Source organism: Mytilus californianus, unplaced genomic scaffold, assembly GCF_021869535.1.
Source record: "Mytilus californianus isolate M0D057914Y unplaced genomic scaffold, xbMytCali1.0.p SCAF_9, whole genome shotgun sequence".
In the NCBI taxonomy this organism is placed as follows: Eukaryota; Metazoa; Mollusca; class Bivalvia; order Mytilida; family Mytilidae; genus Mytilus; species Mytilus californianus.
In genome coordinates, this window is record NW_026262745.1 from 42,744,669 (window position 1) to 42,763,560 (window position 18,892).

General features: G+C 32.6%; 1 long non-coding RNA gene across 1 annotated transcript; it reads left to right on the top strand.

Annotated features, from left to right (window-relative positions):
- The first annotated feature begins 437 nt into the window (after positions 1-437).
- LOC127714931 (uncharacterized) lies at positions 438-9,571 on the top strand. Its single transcript, XR_007988005.1, has 3 exons — positions 438-566; positions 4,519-4,710; positions 9,009-9,571. It is a non-coding gene; the product is annotated as an uncharacterized LOC127714931 (long non-coding RNA).
- Positions 9,572-18,892: the final 9,321 nt, after the last annotated feature.

An 18,892-nucleotide genomic window follows, 5' to 3' on the forward strand; every position in this document is an offset into this window, starting at 1 on the left:
ACTGCAAATCAAAATACTATAAATAACTGTTTATAGAAATTATATATAATTATAAATATGTTGAATTATTCGGGACAATTGTTCGGAATTTCTATTTCTAACGCTATGCAACTTCATATTTGATTTGGAATCGACTGTGTTCGAGCGGCACTGATGAGTCTGATATAGACTCAATTTAATTGGTATATATAATGAATGCAAAGTTCGAAAACGTGTGCCTCCATACTCTGATAATACGGACTTTTCTATCATACCTTGCACTTACAAGGATATCAGACACCTAACTGCAAGCTTTTATACACCATTTGTTTTACCGAATACATATTATGTATTGCCAAGAAGAGCCACATTGCGAAACGTTATTGGAAGACAGATTTTAATTTAGTTTAAAAAAAGCGTCAAAGGTATGTGTTTGTTCTTATTTTGTTTCAGAAATTATTCTCGCGACTGGTTGATTACAGGAGAAATTCTGAATTACTCAATCACAATAGAATTCATAGCTTGTGTTATGGAGACCGGTAATAATAAAGGAGTTTGTATACGGGATGAAGTATTTGTTTACGATGGTACGTAATAACTTTCCTTTCTGACTCAACGGGCATCCATCATTCTTTTTCCCTTCAGTTATCGGTTTGTAACACAAGCTTGTGGAAGTAGATTATCTTGTGTCACGCATTTTTCTAATATTTCAATTTCAATTTAAGCCTGCAGAGATATGAAAGAATTACATGGTTTGGAGACTGAATGGTAATTTCCCTTTTTGCGTAGAATGAATAGCGTTCTGCAATCAAAATCTATTCAATGTAAAAATAGATCATTTTTATTATTCTCTAGATTTTGTTTTTGTTTTTTGACAATTTCATTATAAACAATTTATGATGAAAAAAAAAGTGTGGATTGACACCTTGTCAATTTATTTATATGAAAGAGCATATCACACAGGTAAACTAGACACAACAACTGACTGGGACCCCGCAGTTATCGAATAAGTTGTGAGAGTTCAAATTGACATCGAAAATATACAATTTTTTAATTAATCATGTTTATTGTCTGACCTACACCATTAGATAAAAATTAAAAGAAATCTTAAATGGTCTAAGTATTGGATTAAAAAACTATTTCACATCAGGGACATTAGCTACGATAAAGACAAAAAAGGAAAACATGTTTTGTTTTGTTTCAAACATTGATTAAAGCGGAATATTGAAAAAAATGATTTGCTATAGTCATGATAGCAGTCAGTATGATTCAATTTGGTCAAAATAAGCTAAAACTTCGCTAATGTTTTATTGGCTTGCAGGTCAATAATTCCATCTCATTTGAATTCGTATTCATGCGACCTTCAATTTAACCCTAGGCTGAAGATGAGTTACGATTGGTTTAGGCATGTTTAGTTGTTACAAAAAAACCGTTAACATTGAAAAGTGAAAAAGGGAGCAAACAGAAAGAATCAATTGGCCCACAAAATGTATTCTTATACAGATAAAACGATGTTTTTTTTTTTCAATTTTCAACAAGAAATCAGACTGAGACAAATCTTCATTATACGATTGCAAATGTTTGTCTGTTTTTATGTTATTCATGTTGATTTCAAGTGATATGACCACCGACAGTCTTGGGAGGACATACCGAGGTTTACCTAAATGGCGTCGAGTCTGAAATACGCATGCCATGGTGATACATTATAATGAGTCCATGTATTTTTAGTTTTTTCTTTTGTACTTTTTGTAAATGGGATATACGTTTTAGTATGGTATAAATCAAACATAACAAGGTAAGTGAAATGGGTGAACATGAATTGACAGTTCATGCCCCTTTAAGTGTTTATCGTATTTGTACTTCAAATGTTTATACTGTTTATATCCATGATCTTATTGTTAATGGTAGTCTTTAATGTCAAAAAAGGATTATCTATCAAATATTTTGATAAAACATAAACATTTATCTCTGTATTGATACTGTCCTTTAAAAATCTTGACTTTAGAAATCGATTATGAGGGTCAATTGAAAATTTACTTTACGAAAACCAAAAACAAAATGAAAACATTCCATATTTTCATGCAGACAATTTCCAAAAGCACCTGCATTTTGAATATATATTTTCAGATGATGAAATATTTCCGGGTGTCTGTTTCCTTTAATGATTTCCTCGATTGAAGATTTAAGCATACAAGTAGCTTTTCAACAAAGGTTCTTAGTAAGATAAAGTTCGCTCCACAGGATTTACGGTCGACCTCTATTGAGTATATATGTGAAAGATAACCTCGGATATGTTTCACTTCTCGTTTGTCCGCTTACAAGACGTACATTACAGCGTGCTGCTCAATTGTAACGTCACTATTGTTGACGTAATTCGTTTGGACTCCATCAACCTCTCATACCATTACACTAGAATGTTACAATATTACCAACTCGATCAACCTCTCATACCATTACACGAGATCGTTACAACATTACCGACTCCATCAACCTCTCATACCATAACACTAGATCGTTACAACATTACCGACTCCATCAACCTCTCATACATATAATAGATTGACAAGACCATTAAACTAGATCGTTACAACATTACCGACTCCATCAACCTCTCATACCATTACACTAGATTGTTACAACATTACCGACTCCATCAACCTCTCATACAATTACACTAGATCGTTACAACATTGCCGACTCCATCAACCTCGCATACAATTACACGAGATCGTTACAACATTACCGACTCCATCAACCTTTCTTACCATTACACTAGATCGTTACAACCTCACCGACTCCATCAACCTCTCATACCATTACACTAGATCGTTACAACACTACCGACTCCATCAACCTCTCATACCATTACACTAGATGGTTACAACATTAACGACTCCATCAACCTCTCATACCATTACACTAGATCATTACAACATTACCGACTTCATCAACCTCTCATACATGTAATAGGTTAACAAGACCTGGAAGAAAAACTTCCAAATATAAACAAGAAGATGTGGTATGAGTGCCAATGAGACAACTATCCATCCAAGTCACAATGTGTAAAATATAAACAATTATAGGTCAAAGTACGGCCTTCAACACAGAGCCTTGGCTCACACCAAACAGCAAGCTATAAAGGGCCCCAAAAAGACTAGTGTTAAACAATTCAAACAGAAAAACCAACAGTCTAATCTATATAAAAAACAAAAAACGAGAAACACTTATGAACCACACCAACAAACGACAACTAATGAACAACAGGCTCCTGACTTAGGACAGGTGCATACAAATGCAGCTTGTCAAAGCATACATAAATAGAGACACTTAATCGTTGAATGTTTTGTTCAAGCCAAATGTTACATAACAAAATCCCTTTTTTTCCCCTTTTATTAATGTATTGAATTCTTTCATATAGATTAAAAACTCATTGACATGAATTTACTTACTTTGCATTCAATCAACTTGTCAAGTTGTATAGGATCCACCCACACGGACAAAACAAAATGACGGTCATATAAATATTTCAGTGACAGATGATTCATGATTAGTAATTTAAAAGGGAAATAGTCATACATTTTTGACATTTCAAGGTAAAAAAAGAAAAAAAAAACGGTACTTTAATTAATACTTAACTCATAACATCATATTCTTATCTATATAGTTATGAGTTAACCAACCGTTAATTGTGATAAAACCGACATCGTAATTTTTAGCTGATTACCTTCTCCCATATATTTCGATTCTTTCATATAATTCGACTTTGACCCAACTCATCCTACTGTATCATTGTATTATTATTACTTTCTTTAACGTTTCACTAAAAACACATATATTCAAGGTAAGGTTTAATTCAACGATCACTTTTAATTAAAAAGCGAAAAAATAGAAAATGTCACTTCAAGGAGCTTGCTTCAGTAATCGCCAGATAAACACTGATGAGTGCAAAATCTGAAAATCTTTAAAAAAAATCAAAATATTAATTTTCTTATAAAATCCAGGGTATTTGCAGCATTGGACAGACATAGCCGCTTTTACCCTATAATACATATTTCAAAATTTCCGTGTGATTACGAATATTTGGTTTTGAGTATCATTGGCGAGAAATAAATTTTGCATCCTAGATACCAGCCTTTGAATTTTGTTCGCCGGACGGGCGTTTCGTCTACAAAGACGCATCAGTGACGCTCGAATAAAAAAAATTAAGAGGGCCAAACAAAATACAAATCATATGGCTGTATCAAATAATTTGGTATCGTGTGATGATATGTAAGATACTACTACTGAACATTTACAAGGATGATAAGCAAATATGGACATCAGTAAACTACTAGTAATGGTTCCTCTAATTAATAACAAACATTTCCTTTCGGATAATATTACTGTTATTTTATCATAGATGTTTGAAGGTTTGTAGTCATTTTCGTAAGTAATTCTCCTCATTAATTTTCCTTTGCAAAGTTTCAGTTTCTTGACCATCGTATACTTTAAAGAGCATCTGTTGATTCTCCTATATATTTTTCTTGTTTCATTTTACAGGTACAAACACAAGCGCAACTCTACTCAAACACACTTGTTGTGGACTTGGTGACACAACACCGTTCCAAGTGTATAGCACATACGGTTATATGTATGTTCTTTTTCAAACTGACGACGTAATTACCAAGGAAGGTTTTCGTATAAGTTATATACTGGAGGGAGCGCCAACGACAACTGCACGAGTAATCACAAGTAAGCCATCCGTTCGTCTTATTTAAATAAAATCATTTATATATTGCTGCATATTCAAGCTCGATAAATCTCCCACATAGTATTTAAGGCCTGTTACAAGCACTTTATTCTTTGAAAAAGTAAAGCTAATGAAATCGGTGAAGTGTTTTCTATGGGTTTTTGTGTATTTATTGTGCTGTTGGATAGCTGTATGAATCGACGTTAGGGATAAATAAACTAATAAGAAGTTGGTACTCCATCTTATCGTTGAATATTTACGAAATGTACATCGTCTTAATCTTTGAAATCATCAATGACCCATTGAATAGGCAATGGAAATGTCGTAATAATTCATATTCGTTCTTCAAATATCTATCTGTAATCTTTAACGACCTACTAGAGATTTTCAATAAAATGACATACGTATGTAACTCGACGTACGGACCTAATGGAACTGGTTATCGCCACCCATTGAATTTGGTTAAAATGTCGCTCAAGTTTAAACCAAACATTTCAAGACAAATAAAACCATACACTGGAGGAATTTTCTTCCGTATCAAATAATTTTTACGGGATATAAAATGAAAGAAATCAGGTATTTTTTATATATCACGTGGTTCTCCAGATTCCCGCCTGAATTTTCTCTGACATAAGATCACGTATAGACACGTATCCCTTACCTATTATATTTGAGTTATCTTTCATAGTTTTGATAATGAGATTTATTTTTCAATACACATTGCAGATGAACGCTCCATTATTCTATATTTAAAATGCAAACTTTTTTCGTTATCCGATGTTCTATCTTCTTTTTTATCCATTTATTTATATGTTGTGGTAAAAATATGTTTTAGAAGGATATTTTGCTGACAAGTTAAAAAAATGTCGAAATCATTGTTTTTCTGGATTTGTCTATGATTGATTTAAGTTGAAAATTTAGATAAAGCTATCGCTTCCAATTCATTTTTTATTATAAAATTAATAAATAAAAGATTCTCTATAGAGGTTGTATTTCAGAAGGTGTGCTCGATTAAGGATTGGTCTGTGTTATCTTGTTTATCGGGAACAACAGTTTAAATGCTTTACGAGTCCAAATACAAAAGACATTTCCGGGCAAAATATTTTATATCCCTCGAAGTGCCTTCACTTATAGTATTGTATCCATTTATTGATAAACAATTTATACAGGGTCACCGATTTTTTTAACTGCATAAATCATTGTAGTGCATGTGCATAAGTCAGAAACAAAGAAAAAAAAATAACATAAGATTTCGATGCGCAATGCAGTCCAAACGCACGCTAATATTTTCCTTTTCGGTGTTTTTATTCCAAATGCAGCGTAGAAGATCTCGACTTTGCGCAACGCTAAAGTATAAGTCTCAACAGGATGTTGGATAATAAGTGCTCATTGCATATGTAGTTTGAATATGCATATTCAGGACGAGAAAATGAATATGAACCCGACTTTGTACTAGACCTACACGCTGGTCCAATATTCAAAACATTAGAAACAAGAATATGTGACAGTAACACACCTTGCTCCCTGACATTATCACAATTCCATGTTCAGAAAACCACTTAATCATGTTAATTGAGGCAAAACCTTTATTTGGTATATAATTTTAAAAGTTTCAAAATTAGAACGGGACGGATGAACGGACGGAAAAACAGACAAGAAAATATAATAACCCCTTCGGCCCTTGCTATCATAAAAGAAATGCGAAGGATACCAAAGGGACATTCAAACTCATAAGTCGAAAATAAACTGACAACGCCATGGCAAAAAATAAAAGACAAACAGACGAACAACAGTACACCAAAAAAACATAGAAAACCAAAAACTGAACAACACGAACCCCACCAAAAATGTGTGTGATCTCAGATGCACCGGAAGGGTAAGTAGATCCTGTTCTACATAAAATGGTAATAAAAATAAAAGAATCCTACTCAACAAAACTACAATAAAAAATTCCATGCATGTCTGTGTTCGTTTTTCAGACGTATTTGTTTTAAGTTGCACTCCAAACATTTCACAAAAACAATTTGTGAGCAATGGCGTTAAATTAAAAAAATTATATAAAAAAAAATGAAAAAAAAAATACTGATTTGGTAAAGTGTAATCATGTTTTTCTTGAAGTTGCATTCCAATAAATTCAATATTCCATTTGATAAAATTCCACAGAAAGATGACAAAGTGTGCATCTGTTATCTGTATTATTGAATCGGACAAAAGTATCTTGAAATAAATTATAGAAAAATGCTAAAATAAAGAAGTCAGTCGTGTACACTTTTACATTCCGGCGTGTTTAATTGAAACTCTTGTTTTAACTTCATAACTTAAAAATCAAAAATGAGACTGCCATTTCGCTTCAGATTTTATTATTTTTATTATTTCAAACGCTTAATTTTGATTTTGGTGGTTTTAAGAATATTCCTCATTTGAGTCCTTAATATATGGGTCAAGTGAAAGGACCAAGTAATGATCGGTAAATTTGATTCCGGTAACCGGATTTATTATTCACTTAGAAGGTCGTTGTCAATAAAATCTTCAAAAATCTGATAACAAAATATGTAAAGATTCAAAATAGCAGATTGGGGTCAATTTTTTAATAACATCTATTCCAACATAATGTGTGTATTCAACGAGCAAACAATCATGCAGTCTTTGCTCCCCTCCGTCATGCTTCAATGCAATAGGCCGAGATACGTTGGTTGTGTAGTGTAATGTAATTTTACTGAATCGCTAGTATAACATACCAATTAAAACCTATCATCGGATATGTACTTACCTGCGCAATACAGCATATGCCACAAGCGACGCAGGATGTGCTTACCCTTTCAGAGCATCTGAGATCACCCCTGGTTTTGGATGTGTTCGTGTTGCTCAGTTTTAGTTTTCTATGTTGTGTTATATAGACTGTTGTTTGTCTTTTGATTGTTTTTGTTTGTCATCGCATTGTCAGCTTGTTATTGTCTTATGAGTTTGAATATCCTTTTGATATCTTCCGCCTCAGTATTTAGTTGTTGCGTTTAGAATCCAAACTTTTCCTATTTTCAATTTAAATAGAATTAATGATATATAAGTCTTTTAATCGAATTAAAATATATTCCACTTAAAATTAATGATGTAATACCAGATTACAAAAGAAGTTTCAAAATATTGGCAATACAAATGTCTTTTATGAAGTATAATTATAATCTTATTATCGTTTTAATTCAGTTAAGCGCAATGATTTATATTTTACATAAATTGTGGTCTTTGTCTGTATATTTATTTGACATTTGAAAAAAGATTTATAAAATAATTCCATATGAATGGCTGCAATAAACCTTCTGTACTCTTAATGTCCAGCAAGAAAAAAATGTACTTTCAAAATTATTAAAACTATCTACTGTAAAAGTATTCATTTTCTTGTCAAGTTTTATTACTCAATCTAAATATTGATTGTTGAGCACATATCACGGTTGTACCAAGCACAAGTAACAAAACTGGTAAAAGACGGCCATTACCACAAAGGTCTCTCCCTATATGAAAATAAACACAGACGTGCCGCTGGAATTAGTCGCTATTTTGATATGTCCGTTAAATCAATGGGTTGCAATTACCCGGAGGTAAATTGTTAATAGGTCATCAATTTTCATTTTTTCGATTAGATAACTGTATATATGCTGTTAATCCTTTTAAAACGGGATTTTTACAAGATTTCAATATGTAAATGGGGGATTTTTTTAAATCAAATTGTTGCGACCCCCGTGGAAATCACAGTAATAGCACGTCAAACACTTGTAAGCATTGTAACAACTTATTGTATTATTACATTGAAAATTAAACGGTTCCTATACACTTGACTATGAATTTACAATTTAACTTTTCTTCCTTGTAATACGTGAAACAAGTAAAAATGTCTGTAATAATTGAAAATAGAACTTAAATTTGTTTTTGTTTATATTACACGCAAAAATTATTCAAATGTATTTGGTACCCACACGTGCATACCTTCGACTGAATGGGTGTTTTGTGAACGTTTTATTTAATCGTAGACAGTACATGTATTAATTTATAACTGTAAATTTTTCATTAAAAATCTAGCGGATATCATATTATGATATCATAATATTATAAATCGTAATGAAATAAACGGCAATACTATTAATGAATTGTCATTCGCAGTTGTCTTTCATGTCTTTTCAACATAATCCTATGTTAATGTGTTTGTAAAAAGGAATACAAAATATATTTGACAATTTTAAATACTCGATGTGTATGGCTGTCGCGAGAATGTCGCTTTAATTTCATGACCTCATATTTACATTTTCAGGTACAAACCTTGATAGTAAATTACCAATTTATATAGCTATTGGATGTGCCTTACTTGCAGTTACAGCTATGATAATTATTTGTGTTGTATGCTATTTCAAGTGGAAGAAATCCAACGACAATAAAATCAGAAGCCATGAAAATGATGAAATAAAAGCATAACAGATTCGAAAAACAAACACAAAGAAGAGGAGATCATCATAAGATTTAAAAAAATCTATTACTGTTTTATTAATAGTGATTACCTAATTCGATGCCAATATAAGAGTGTAAGACGAGATTATTAAAATATCAGATGGCAAAATACTTTGATTAAATTGAAAGGATATGTAGGGCATACGTCAATGAAATAGCAATCCCACGACACACTATACAAACGACCAAAAATATGTCAGTATGCAGTATTCAACCAAAGTTATGTGTCACAGTTGTCGTTATTGTCTCTATCAAATTGATTAACAGATTCCTTGTGATTCAGCGTTGAATATAGGACAAAGACACTAATGTTTGATACAATGTATGTCTTTGTTTGTCGGTCCTTATGTTGTTGGGTCAGTGACAACTACCACATATATCTTTTAAAAAAATTATTATTTTAATTTGAAATTTATAAAACTTTTTTTGTTACATTTAAGACATAATTCAAAATGTGTTGTTTCTTTTTGAAAATTGTTGCATTCAGATCTTTAATCGAAATAGCGAATCACATTTTCATTTTGTTAGTTTATAGCTTTTGAATGTATAAATACATTTTGTTGTGATTACAGAACGTGTTTTTTAATGTTAAACATTTGAATTTGATTTAAATTAAATTAACCAAATTATTTTGCATTCACAGATTAGTTAGTTACTGCATATTAAAAGGACTACATGTACAGATTGTACCATGATTAAGATCATATGAAATTTTATATATTGAGTCATTTATTGTAACTATCTCATTCAAGAACTTACAATTAATGTCCATTCACTTTTATGTATCTTGTAAACAGCGACATGGTAAGTTTTACATATGACACCAGCAGTTTTCGCAAGCTATCATTGCTAAAATTATCATGGAAATCCTTCTAGCACATATCGATAATGTGTGATAAGATCGATTATGTGACGGAATTCGATATTTGGTTCCCAATGGTTCACTTTAAAACATTTTATGACAATACTAAATTAAATAAGAGATTGTTCGCAGTAATTGAAGAGATGATTTTGCTATGTATAAATTAAACGCATCAAAGATGCTAGGTTTATAATATTGAACGCCAGAGGCGCGTTTCTTCTACAAAAGACTTATCGTATCGAAAAAATTAAAATGACAAACGAATTACGAAGTTGATGTATAAAACAGTATTAACAAAAAATACCAAACTCGAAGGTAAACAAAAAGGGGGAACTGGAAAAAAATCAAACGTTCGATTATATAACCAACGGTTAACAGCTGATTTGAAACAGGCGTTTTTCGAAGAATAAAATGGTTGATTAAACCTGGTTTCATAGCTAGCCTAACTTCAAACTTGAATTACTGTAAAGACTATGAAAGAACAGCATCGACGCTTGTTTCCACGAAGTTTTTTTTAGAACTCATGATGCGAATATTCCTAATAGAGACGCAGCTGAAAATCATTTGAATTAAGAGCAAATACAACCAATGTTTGTGCTGCTTTGCTACATAAAAAGCTGTTTTCAAAACAAAAAGATACAAAAAACATTCATTCATTTTTCTAAATTATACCAACAGTGAGCCGACTGTTTTGTATTATCCTAATTGCTTACTTTAAGATATTAAGGACCCACATTCATCAGGTAGGTTCAATGATCGAAGGTTTGTGAATTTGAATTGAAAAAAAATCGTGTGGGACAAGTGCCTTTTGCGTACTGTTTTTTTTATTCAATGTTTGTACATATTTACCTCTCATTTACCGAAGAACGTAGGTCAATCCCCCAGATGTCCTTTGGTTTTTCTGTTGTTGGGTTTCTGTGTCACTTACCCTTTTACCAGATCTCCATTTGTCATTTATAATAAAATATACATGGGAGTGAAAAAATGTAAACTGAAACATAAGAATAATTAAATGGTTAGGTCATGTCAAGTTATTTATCATTTTAGTTTTTGTTAATCATTCAGGTTATAAATGTCTGACATGCTACAACTTATACACCACAGCTGGATAAGTGTTTGCTACATTATGTATAAAATAAAATAATAAATTTACCATATATAGGTCAAGGAAATGTAAAAAAGGCCATAAAACTGTCACACTTAAAAGCAAAACGCACCAGAGAAAATATTCTTTCAATATATTTCTCGACCTTTGACTAGTTTTTTTTAAGTAATAAGGTCATAATTTTAAGGGGTTAAAGTACAAGAGGAGACACAGGAAATATCATATGGGTTTAAGGGAATTTGAGTTGACACGTAAGGTATGCATAAGACATTATCATTCTACACCTACAAACTTTCTGATAAATAGAAAATATATAGGTAGTTTTTCTTCTTTTTCCCTGTTTAATCTTCGTAGGATTAGGGAAATTATTCAGCTGATGTTTATGAAACAGATATGCGGTAAAATCGATTGAAAAAATGTAGGTAATCATGTTCTTACACCATTTGAATTTTAGAAATATTGGCGAAACTAAATCTTTGCTATTCTGGGTACTCTTAGCAGAACACAATACAGATAAAGCATAAATAACACAAGTGTACAATAATACTTTAGATACTATAGGTATATATTATGAGTTTAGTTACATACACTCATGCCGATGTTACGATTTTGTCAAAATAGTACGGTGACATGTAAGGTAAAATTTAATGGACCGAAATACCTCACGGCTAATTTTGGTCTTATTTTGAAGATAAATATAATACCCTTTGATTAAGGCATGTCGAAGAGTGCCAAATGGTGCAGATTTTTTAAAACTGTGGTCAAAGGTCAAACGGGAGATTTCAAAATATCTCAATTTTGAACATTTTGGGCAATTTCTCGGTGGTCCCTCATGATAACTGAAATTTTTTTTTATGGAATCATGATCTGAGAATGTTGAACAAATTCAGCTTCTCATATTTAAGACTGATTGACAGAGGTATGTGATGTATACCCCCGCTTCCAACATGTAAGAAAATGAAAAAAAATCTTTATCTACTGAAATTATCGACAAAAAATATTTATATTTATATTTAGCTATGCAAAGATATTTTTGGGAAAGTTTTGTTAAAATGCCATAAAGAACAAAGGAGAAAACAGTACTGTAAAGTCAACACCCAGTCCATGATTAAATGAAAAATTTATGAAATTCATTATTGATTATTTAAAACAAAAAGAATGACGGAACTATAAAAAATAGTCTTAATGCATAAATATCAGCATGACCACAATAGTATATGAATTTTTTTTTATGCAAAATGGTCAATCAGTACAAGAGCAATAGGATATTGAAAACTTGTGTCCCTCTTTTTATAAAACAACACAAACAATATAATATATATGAGACTTGACTAAAACCGATTTTAAAGCCCGATATATATGTGAATTGCAAACAAACACGATTCACAGAGATATTACCATACAAAGGAAGCTTCTAGGCACCAAGACGCACGTCCATTTAAGAAGGTAACGGAATACTAAGAACGAAATATGTAGATGTAATGGTATGTAATACTTCCGAAATATACGATACAAAAATATCTCCAGTTGGTTCGAAAGCGCACTAACCGCGTTAAGGTCGGAGAACACTGGCAGGTTTGGTTTTGGGTTTTTTTTAGAGAAAGAGAGAGCTCCCCAACCACATCAAGTCGGAGGCCACTAGCAACAGACAACATGAAATATTGGGCATTGATATTCATAGTTCAATCATCATCCTTATCGTAGCAATCTTCTAAAACAATCTGACGAGTACGCTTGTTTCTACAATCATCACTGCCCTGAAAACAACAAATGCTTGTGCACGACATATTCTGTTCGTAGCATGCGCAAGATTTGCTACAAATAGTTTTGCCTTTACATGTACTAACAAGGTCATATAAAAAGTCAGAGAAATTGGATTCAACTTACCCTGAAACTATGGAGCTATTCCCCATATCCATATTCCAAAAAGTGATCTAGGTGGTGGTTTGATGATGTAAGCATTCATCTAGACGTACACGAACAGTGAAACTCGAAGAATGTGCTGTCTGAATGATGCCTCTGAAGGAGGTAGTCTAATTAAGGAAGCATCCGCAGATAGCTCTGGCTTCACTCTTGAGTTTATTGAGATCACCATGTACTGATTGAGCATTCCTTCTGGGGTCATACGGATCCGCGATGAATTGTTTTTCCACTGCAACAGATGTGTTAATATTAGAAACAGCTAGATTGACAAATCTTATAATGTATGGGTTTTGTTTCGACGCCTTATGACTGTTTTTTTTGCCAATTCCAAAGAAGGCGTGTCGCATCATATAAGAGCATGAGCAGCTGGTAGTGTGCCAGACATCACTGGTCCAATAACTTTGCATATGTCGTGAACAGGTAAAAACCGTCTTGCGTCTTTGGTTGAAGAAACGCATATACATGTAGTCTGAAACCACAATTCATCTGATTGACATCGGAGGAAAATATCTTATACAAAGAAGTAAAACATAAGTGTCTGCTGGTTTTATTACAATGCGATCTCTGGAATTACTTTTTACCATTGTTCATTAGGAAACAGAGACGGCAGAATAATTCTTATAACTGCATCTTCCTTTGTATACTGAACAACTGATTACAATCACTTCAGATCCGGCACAAAACTGTTTCACAGTCTGTAGATTTTGAAAAGATCCCGCAAAGAATATTTCGTCATGGTCTTGCAAATCAAAATCATTGTAGTGCGGGAGTGCATAGTCACCTGCAAATCTTATCAACCCCTGTTTATTATCGGGTGCACAAAGAAATTTCTTACAATCTCTCATTGATCTGCCTTCAATAACCCGAAGAACCTTAGATCTCATACCATACGAAATAGACCTCCTTATTCTTTCTGCTGGTTTTGTAGAATGTTCCATATCATACGGACCAAACGCGTCCAGGACACATCCGAAGTTTTCAAAACAAGCTATTAGGGTTTTAAAGTCGTCCATAGCCAAATATCCAAAAGTGTTGTACATTTTTACATAATGACTTTGTACAATACCCATACCATCTCTGATCAGGGGTGTACTGGTTTATAAAGCGGGATATCACACACTCAGCTAAGTATCCGACAGTATCACATGAAATTGTGTTGTAATCTTTCTCTATATGAAAATAATTGTCATCTACTTACCAGGCATCATATTTATCAGAGAGGTAGGAATAAATTGTAAAGCTGTAGGAAAACTATATGCTGACAGAGATGGATAGTAATAATTTGAAATTTCGAACGATTGTAAACTGCTTTTCACATTTTTTCCGCCGCATCTTGAAGGGTATGGAAGCAAGGAACAATATGTATCTAGCAAATTATACGACAAACAAATGCTTTTTTTTCACAAACAGATCATCGTGTATATTTTCTGTTAGTTTTTGGAAAACATCATGTTCCGACTGATTTGAAGCATCAGAAGCAAATTCCTTTTTTTTATTTCAGCAAGTAGTTAACAAAGCATGTTGATTGATGCAGCCAGCGCCTTGTCCTTGAAGTAATCTATAAGTAGTAAACGTACCACTGGATAGTCGAACTGGTGATTTGCGTTATTTAAAACATAATCGGCACGCTCAAATGACTCGACTTGCCTTAATTGCTTATCTCGTTGTATGACTTTTGTCTGCAGAATAAACCTTTGTACCAGTCTAATGGTAATGCCATGGAGCGTGTTTTAATGCAAGTTGATTAATCCGCGGAATGTTTTGTACACGCTGTTGAGCATTGGTTTTTTCCCTACTTTAAATGAATCAAAATTGATTCTTCTTGTACATATATAGGCTTTTAACACAACCTATGATACTTTACTTGTTCTTATTTAATGGAATCAGGACTGCCCATCATTTTCCGGATTAATTCGGATGTGTTCTAATGTGGTTTAAAAATAGTCTATTCGCAAATCGTAACAAGAATAAAAACACCTCAAAAGTTATTAAACCTTAACAACTGTGCTAAGTCAAACATCTAACCAAGACACAAAACTTGATACAAATCTATTCTTGATTACCAAAATTAAGAAAATGCACATTTAATTTATTGTGAAAAACACAGCAAATCATTAGTCAGGGGTAAATAGGAAAAAGGAGCGCAACTTTATTTATTGAGGTGAAAACTGAATAGTAAAACTGCTAAATGATAAGTATTATAAAAAGGATTGTAAAAGTTGATTTGTATGTTCTGTCAAATTTTGATATTTTTGATATATTAAAACTTCTTAAGTATTGTTTGTTCATCGTCAAGTTGTCGGAATTCCAATGGGGACTAACTGTGCACCACGTATTGCAGACCTGTTTCTGTATTGTTATGAGTTATAATGTATGACTAAAATCAGCAAAGACCGATCAAAATAACATCGGATAAAAAAATTTAATAACACTTTTAGATATTTGGATGATATATTAGCTCTCAATAATGACGACTTCAGTATGTACACTGAAGCGATTTATCCCGCTGAACTGACTTTAAATAAAGCTAATACTAACAATGAACACTGCCCTTTCCTGGATCTTGATATCTTTATCTTTAACGGAAACTTAATACCAAAAATTATGATAAAAGAGATGATTTTTCATTTCCTATTGTTAATTATCCATTTTTAGATGGTGATGTTCCTTTGTCACCTTCTTATGGTGTTTATTTATCTCAACTTGTTCGATTCGCTCGTGTATGTAACAACGTATTTGATTTTAATGAAAGAAACCACTGTATTACTGAAAAATTATTACACCAGGGATTTCGATATCAAAAACTAGTCAAAACATTTACTAAATTTTATCATCGGTACAAGGACATTATTCGTAAATATAAATCAACATGCAGACATCTTATACGTTCAGGTATTTCACATCCAATCGTTTATGGTAATATTCTATACAAAGCACAAAAACGTCGACATTCACCTCAAAAGCTAACCAAACCTTTAAACAGGCTTATTCAAAAGGGATATAGTTACGATACTGTTGTCAGGTCATTAAAGATGGCATATTTTGGTATTAATATTGATTCACTCATAGGGTCTTTGCATCGGAAATAAACACATTTATTCTAAAACCAGTTGTTGGCATGATACGGGTTATGTTCTTCTCATATATTTTATGACGGTATGATACTAAACCCCTAATGTGAGGGATTGTGCTTGATTTTCATATGATGAAGACATAATCTTTCAATCAGTTTAATTGATTTTCTGGAGCTGGTATGTCAGTAACTGCTAGTAGTCCTTTGTTAATTTATGTATCATTGTCATTTTGCTTAGTTTATTTTTTTACCTATTCTGACAGCGGACTCGGATCTTTTAAACTGAGTTTTACTGTGCATATTGCTGCGTGTTTGTTTATTCTACATTGGATAGAGGTATAGGGGAGGGTTGAGATCTCACAAAACATATTTAACCCCGCCGCATTTTTGCGCCTGTCCCAAGTCAGGAGCCTCCGGCTGTTGATAGTCTTGTATGTTTTTAATTTTAGTTCATTTATATGTTTTGAGGTTTAGTGTGAATTCCATTTTCATTGAACTAGTACATTTTTGTTTAGGGGCCAGCTGAAGCCCGCCTCCGGGTGGGGGATTTTCTCGCTGGGTTGAAGACCCATTGATGGACTTCTGCTGTTTTCTGCTCTTTGGTCGGGTTGTTGTCTCTTTAACACATTCCCCATTTCCCTTCTCAATTTTATCCAATATTTGTTGTCTAAATCGACTACGGGTGATGTATGTAAGAAATTTAATATACTTTGACAGACGGTAAGATTGTAAAAAATGTCGCATGCAATGGAAACTCTTCAAATTCACTCCACATGTATTTTCATATGATATTTGATTTTGATATTAAATGAAAGCTGATACATTACTCTTTTATTTTATAGTAAATATTTGCTATTTTCATTCAGGAATTAATTATAAGCGTTCCAGTGTTTGATAATGAAAAAAAAAAACAAAAAAAAAAAAGAAATCCACGCTTTATCGCATTTTTACAAACAAAATGCACCGTGGGAAAACTCTACGATAGGGCTAAAATGATAGTATAATGTTTACTCTATCATCATGTTGATTTTCAGCCATGAGGTATGTCCATTAAACTCTTAACAAATAGCGACTTTTTCTTGATTTGTCACTCCACTATTTAGCTTGCGTTTGATTGATATTGAGTGCATAATGTAAGTGAAATGAAGATTTTTACCATAAAATGTTTTGTGACAATAACTAATGACAATTTTGCACGTGTACATTCATGCCTACACATTTTATACCGTAATTTTCCGACTTGACAAATTATCTCTTTAGTGTCAATTTTTTACGTTGACCAAAGACAATGTTATCATGGACCTATCATATAATATCCTGTTGTCTCTTTAACACAAATTATTAATGATGATTCGGTCAAATATTCATATTCTTTACCTCATCATACTGTTACCTGAAAGTTCAACATGCTTAAACCACGTGGTTAAGAACTCCTTTCGGAACAAACTTAATATTGTTAAACCTTAACTTTTTGTCTTAAAGTGAACGGATATGAAGGAACCACTTTTTTTATGACTTTTCTACAAAGTCACTTCGTTTTGCTTTTCCGTTTATCCGAGACAACAGGGCTTTTGGTTTTGGTCCGTTTTGGTTTTTAAAAGTTTCTCATCGTTTGTTTTATGCTATGTTTTTTGTTAGGATTTTGTCATCGAGCATCAGTGAAGAGACATTAATTGCCGAAATACGAGACTGGTGTAGTAAGAATTATATCGTAAATGTTGTTATCCGTTCACAACCAACATTTATTCCTATCCTATATCCTAGTAATAGCTACGACACTTATCAATGAAACATGAAAGTATTTACGAGTCTACCAAGTTTAACAGTGAAGTGTATCTTGCAATCTTATAATTCTCAAGACAATATGTATATTTTTTCCTTGGCATGAGTTAAATGATACATTTTTTGTTTTGTATATTAGATTTCTCAACTGCAAATTGAGGTAAAAGACAGGCAACAGATATCAAAAGGATATCCAATTTCATCAGTCGAAAAACAAAATGAAAATACCATGGCAAAAAACGAAAAACGACGAAAAAAACAAACAACAGTACACACAACATATAACATATAAAACTGTAAAATGAGCAACACAAACCCCATCATAACACTATAACAATATACATTTTGTCTCAAACGTTTTTATAATTTTAAAATCTTGATCAAGGTAATCCAACAACTACGAGTCGTGGATAATACAATCGGAAATAAACGTTTTACAACCGTTGGTCGTTTCATTGATTGCTGATAGAATATAAGTCGAAGATGATTCGCATATAATATAAATGATACTTGTGAACTTCAAGCTCACCAACTATATGATTTAATCGAAATTAAGATTGGAACTTCCTAAAGTAACATTTGACTATAGGCGGTATTGGACGTTTTATTTCTACGTTTTTAAGATTTTTCTTTCTTTCCAAACTGTTTGTTCAGGAAAACTTGAAAAGTTGTTTAAATGGTACACATTTTCAAGTTTTCTGCTTGTCGATATTGGAAAATATCAGCTGTAATTCATAATACGAAGCTTTATAACACTGAGCGTCGCGAACGATTTAATAAAAAAAAAATTATCGCTGCATAATTGACCCATTGGTGGCCTTTGGCTGTTGTCTGCTCTATGGTCGGGTTGTTGTCTCTTTGACACATTCCCCATTTCCAATCTCAATTTTATCATATAGTGTTGAGCGGCTAACTACCTGAGAGAATCTGGTAATCACTTCTATG